We start from the raw sequence: 6,641 nt of genomic DNA, 5'->3' as shown, positions 1-6,641 counted from the left end.
GGTGCCCTTTTCAGTCTCTATCCCAATGCTCCTAGGAGTGTCTGCCTCACTTAGGTCTCCAGTTGTCACAGAGACACCTTCACCCTCAGTTTCTCTTTTCTCTACAGTCCTTTTGTCCTTTCTCCCTTGCTCTACCCAGTTCTGTTCTCCACCTTCTTAACACTCAGCACCCCTTTTCTTACCTTGTTCACTCTCTTCAGCCACTACCTCTTCTATTCTATTTCCCCTTCCAAGTGAGATTTATGCATCCTCCTTTGGATCTTCTATGTCACACATCTTCTCTGAGTGTGTGGTTCATAGTATGCTTAGATGTACTAGATGGCTAAAATCCATAACATAGCATGTGCATAACATGTGTGTCTGTCTGCATCCTGGATACTCTCAATTATAATCAGAGAAGCCTCTTGGCAGTGAATTGTGTTAAGTGTGAAGACTCAAGACAGCTCAAGCTGCTAAGAATAAGTAACACATTTTTGGTGTTATTCCTTGAGCCATTGTCAATGATTTGAAAAATTGACTATATGCACATTGGAAAGTTGATGGCTATCACATGGGTATTGTGGGTATTAAGAAAACAAAATAAAATATAAACTGTTAGTAAAGCCAGGTCTCAGAGGAAAACAATGCAACCAATCCTGTGACACCTGATAAGGTAGGGCCAAATAGAAGGGGAGGAAGACCTCACCTATCAGTGGTCTAGGGGAGGGACATAGGGAGGAGAAGAGGGAGAGAGGGTGGGATTGGGAGGAGATGAGGGAAGGGGCCACAGCAAGGATACAAAGTTAGTAAAATTGTAATAAATTATAATATTTTTTAAATGCTTGCATATTTACAAGTAGTATCAATGATGGATAAAAATGAAATAAGAATATTTAACCATTACATGATCACAGTTAACATTAAGATAAATCTCAAAAGGGAATAGGAATAAAATAATAGTATAAATTTGTATTTCTTCATCTGTCTTGTATTTGTAGATGGCTGAGTGACTGAGCTTAACCCTCAGGGAAAGGCATAGGCATTCTTCTTTGAGTTCTTTCGCTCTCACTGTCTGAGTGTAGATGAAATACCTGGAATTCAGCAATGACTTTTTCCTTCCAGATAACAAAAAAAGAAAGAGAGAGAGAACAAAAAAAAGAAAATCTCTGATGTAATCAACACTTTTGTAAAATTAAACAACCATAATTACCAATCCCCAATTATTTTTGTGGTTTGATTGTAGCAAGAAAATTCTTGTGAAGGAAAGAGAAAACAAAGGAACACAAAAACCTAGGACATACTGAGAAAATTTTCCAAAAGTTTTATCTAAGATATTGGGGCAATTGGAATTGCTGGTATATGATAACCTATTAAGTCAGTGTGAGAAGGTGCAGCATCGGAGAGAACAGGAAGTTTTAGAGATGAGAGCTATCAACAAAAGCCTCGTTCTCCTACCGTGCTGAAGCTACAACCTGGCAGTGAACGTCACAGTGCCTCCTTTGTTACCACTCCTAATATCAAGAATACAAACCCTTACATTTATAGCAAGAAACGAAACAATTAAATACCAGATATTTCATATTTGAATGGTTTTATTATCTTCTTCTTGGAATGAATAATTTTAGTTGTATTATGGCAATGACTTAAAAAAATGAAAACTTATTTGCTTCTGTACCTGGAGAGGGAGCTGAGGTTGGATATCAGAGTTGGAATTCAGGCTGACAGTGATGCAGCGATCCCTTTCAGGTCATATTGTAGAAGTTAAAGCACCATATGTGCTTGCAGATGGCACACTGGCAGGAGGGAACTGTGATATTTCAGATGACAAACTGGAGTCCAAAACACTTTAAAAGGTTAACAAGAGGGTCATGAAATGTAATCCAACAGGATTATATATAGAACATTTTGATCAGGCTTTTAAGTTCAACCATACAGGACTGAAGAAAGAATTTATTTGAAAAGTTTTGATACAAAAGGTCAATGGTTTAACTCACCGGGATATAAACTGAAAACAATAAAATAAGGTTTAAGAATGTAGTCAGTTCAAGGTGTCTATGCAAACCTAAATTTCTTGTAAGACCTAATAAAATAGTAATATAATCACTCCATTAAGTAAATGAGACAGGAAATAGATTCTTCGCAGATGACAGGTTTCTGCACACTGTGGCTAACATGGGTCAGAAAACCAACGCGCAGTACCCAGAAGGGTGATTGATTTTTGTGGATAATTTTTCTGGATCTGCCTAGCAAAGGTACAGACAATAAAGCACGTAGGAAGGCTGCCAACAGACGCAGGAGTCTACACGAAAGACCAATTCCCCTTTCCAGAACCATCGAGGCGAGAAGTAGGCGTTAGGTCCCGTGGAGTTGGAGTGACTGAACATCTTCACACGGCTGCGGTGAGTCGAATTCTAAAAGTGTGTGTGCGGCACGTCCACACGGCGGGCGAGGGTGCGCGTGCCCTCGTACAGGGGAGCGGAAGACATTGGGCGTCCTGCTCCGTCTGTCTTCAGCTTAATTCTGTGGAGACAGAATCCTACACTGAGTTGATTTATTCATTGAAGTTTGCTGTGTAACTCAAGGAAATGAATGAAATCTACTAAAATCTGTTCACCTAAAGAAACTACTCAAGAGGAAGGACTCTTGCTAAAATGCTCAATTCCTATCCAAAAAGGCAAAGAGGATGGAATTCAGAAGAAGGAGAAAAGAGGGAACAAGACACAGAGGACCTCTGAAAGGCTCTGCCCTGCAGACTATCAATGCAGAGGCTGAGACTTATGGGCAACCTTTGGGCAGAGTGCAGGGAATCTTATGAAAGAAGTGGGAAACAGTAAGATCTGGAGAGGACAGGAACTCCACAAGAAGAGCAACAGAACCAAAAAATCTGAGCACAGGGCTCTTTCCTGAGACTGATACTCCAACCAAGGACCATGCCTGGAAATAACCTAAGACCCCTGCACAGATGTAGCCCATGGCAGTTCAGTATCCAAGTGGGTTCCGTTGTAATAGGAACAGGGACTGTCTCTGACATGAACTGATTGGCCTGCTCTTTATTGGCCCTGAGGGGGAAGCAGCAATACCAGGCCACAGAAGAAGACAGTGCAGCCACTCCTGATGAGACATAATTAACTAGGATCGGAAGGAAGGAAAAGAAGACCTCCCCTATCAGTGGACTTGGGGGAGGGCATGCATGCAGAGAGTGCAGGAAGGGAGGGACTGGGACTGGAGGAGGGAGGGAACCACAGGGAGGATACAAAGTGAGTAAAGTGTAATTAATAAAGAATTTAAAAATAAAAAAAGAAACTCAAAGAAAGATAATCTCTTATTTTTAATAAAATGAATATGTTTTATATGTTATATACATGTATTTATTTAGATTATTTACTGTGGCTGGTAACATGCTTCGTTTTCCCATAATGCCTGACTCAGTTTACTCCATTTTTAAGATTTTTTTTTTATTTTTTACTTATTTTGAGTGGGGGTATGGGTATGACAGATACTTTGAGACCAGAAATGGGTATTGGCCCCCTGAAGATGAATTGTGAGCCTTGTAACAAGGATTTTGGGAAGTGAACTTAGATTCTCTGAAAGAACAGGAAGTACTTTTAACTGTTTAGCCATCTCTCCTTCATTACCCTATTCATTTAATTCACGTTTTGTACAAGAAGGAGAAGACTTTGTAATGGCTGGTCTAAAAATTGTCATAACAATGAAAACATTATCAAGTCTATCCACATTGTCCTTGTTTATCTCTTGTGTTGACAACAGTGTTAGAGTGCTTGGAGGTAGTTTCTGACACTCCTAGGAGACACAGTCTCACGGAAAACTCTGTTCCTCTTAGGAACTTTCCAACCCCTCTTCTCTCCTGTGCCCTGGGACTTAGACGTAGGAGTAGTGTGGTCAATTCTTACTTGTATTCAAGGCGGTGGGCTGAAAATCTAAAGCTTATCCCACCACATCATAGAATCAAAAGCTATTTTTATCTGTTTGACCATGTAATATTTATATTTTTCTCAATGTCTTCTAATTGTCAAAGCAAAAGTGCTTCTTTTTCTTGCAGGGGCATTGCAATTTTTCTTTCTTTTACACTACTCCTCTATCTTAGGTTATCTCCATGCATGGTCCTTGGTTGGAGTACCAATCTCAGGAAAGACCCCTGTGCTCAGAATTTTTGGTTCTGTTGCTCTCCTTGTAGTGTTCTGTCCTCTCTAGATCTTACTGTTTCCCACTTCCTTCATAAGATTCCCTGCACTCTGCCCAAAGGTTGCCCATAAGTCTCAGCATCTGCATTGATAGTCTGCAGGGCAGAGCTTCTCAGAGATCCTCTGTGTCAGCCTCCTGACTTGTTCCCTCTTTTCTCCTTCTTCTTAATTCCATCCTCTTTGCCTTTTTGGATAGGAATTGAGCATTTTAGCAAGAGTCCTCCCTCTTGATTAGTTTCTTTAGGTGTACAGATTTTAGTAGGTCTATCCTATATTATATGTCTGATATCCACTTATGAGTGAGTATATACTGTGTGCATCTTTCTACTTCTGGGACAGCTCACTCAGGATGATCCTTTCCAGATCCCACCATTTACCTGCAAATTTTATGATTTCCTTGTTTTTTTATTGCTGAGTAATATTTCATTGTGTAGATATACCACAATTTCTGTATCCATTCCTCCACTGAAGGACATCTGGGCTATCTCCAGCTTCTGGCTATTACAAATAAGGCTGCTACAAACATCGTTGAGCAAATGTCCTTATTGGGCATACGCCTAGAGGTGGTATAGCTGGATTTTGAGGAAAAGCTATTCCTAGTTTACTGAGGAAGCGCCAGATTGCTTTCCAGAGTGGCTGTACAAGTTTACATTCCCACCAGCAGTGGAGGAGGGTTCCCCTTTCTCTACAATCTCTCCAGCATGTGTTGTCTATTGAGTTCTTGATCTTAGCCATTCTGATGGTATAAGGTGAAATATTAGGGTCGTTTTGATTTGCATTTCCCTTATTACTAAGGATGGTGAGCATCTCTTTAAGTGTTTCTCTGCCATTCGATATTCCTCTATTGAGAATTCTCTGCTTAGCTCTGTACTCCATTTTTTAATTGGATTACTTGATTTGTTGCTGTTTAACTTCTTGAGTTCTTTGTATATACTGGATATTAGCCCTCTGTCAGATATAGGGTTGGTGAAGATCCCTTCCCAATCTGTAGGCAGTTGTTTTGTTCTGAAGACAGATTTGTGACATAAAAATCTAACATCTTATGTCACTTGATTTGTTTGTTTATTTATTGTAAAAACTAAACAGCAAAAACAAAACAAAACATTGCAATTTATTTTTAAAAGGGTCTTCAAGAAAAGAGAAGCCCTAAGGAGGGATTGATTATCTTTAAACCATAACTTGGAATTTCATAAATGCATATGTCTCTACACATCAGGTAGGATTTATCAAATGTATTTATTTTGTATGTCTAACGTACTTCAAAAAAAGGGGTGGAGGTTCTGGTGTTGTCTCCTAAATATCTTTATCTAGTAAGATGAGAGAATACGATATTCATACACAGATAATGGTAGTTTGTGTCTCACAACTTATCAAAGTTTATTGTGTCTAGAATATATTTAAAGCACTTTAAAAAAGTTTTGTGACTTTATAGTAGGTGGGAACGTGTGTGTGTGTGTCTCTGTGTGTGTGAAAGAGAGAGAGAGAGAGAAAAATGTTGTATTTGAATGTTTGACATTGCCTTGATCAAAAATTCAATTTATATCGGGGTTCAAAGATGAAGCAGTGTTTAAATTTTAATTTCAAATAGGTGAGCTTGTTTTCTTTATTTTAAATAATTTTTCTTTTACGAATAAAATTGCATCCAGGTTTATGTTATAATCACCAGTTTATCTATACTGATGGAGCATATTTAAGGGGTTAAGTTTAAAATTTATCAGTACTGTGGCATATGTAGATTTTTACAATATCCTTATTTGTGATATCTCTTGGTAAGTGGCCTACTGCATTTGTAGACAGAGTTGACATTCTCTATTGTGTCTGAAACTCAGCCGGTGAGAAACCCAAACTAGACTGCAAGGTTTTGGCGTCTTTTTTTCTAGAATCTTAGTTTTCCCTGTATTTATATTTTGCCTCCACTCTACTGTTACACTTTGAAACACCCACCCAATGTTACTTTTCTATTACTCAGAGTACAATCTTGGCCACATGATTCACACAAAAAAGTATTTACATACCTTTATGATATTCTGGCATTTGTTTTTACTGGTGTGGGGTATGTTTGCAGGAGATTCGGTGTGAAGATAGTTACATTATAAATAGAAACAATAAAAATGGACTTAAGTTTTAATGACTCATCTTCTATTGGTTAGTTAGATTAGTTTGAGACCGTCCGCTAACTTCTCTAAGCATCATTTTATAATCATAAAGCCAGTGTAATGACCCATTCTCTGTTACCCTCACAGGCTTAAAGTGAGAATAGAACATAAAAAATTTTAAAGACCGTGAAAACTAGAATCTGCATACTAAAAGAGTCTGTATTACTGCCCAGAGGAAGAAGCATATGTCTGATAAATATGCTTTCAAATCAGCCAGAAATGTCCTCCTTTATATATAAATATCAAATCTGCTAAAACAGTAGTCATCACTTTTATAGAAAATAATATATCCTAAAGAAATATC

This window comes from Meriones unguiculatus, chromosome 5 (genome assembly GCF_030254825.1).
Source record: "Meriones unguiculatus strain TT.TT164.6M chromosome 5, Bangor_MerUng_6.1, whole genome shotgun sequence".
Taxonomy (NCBI): Eukaryota; Metazoa; Chordata; class Mammalia; order Rodentia; family Muridae; genus Meriones; species Meriones unguiculatus.
This window is presented reverse-complemented; position numbering follows the sequence as displayed.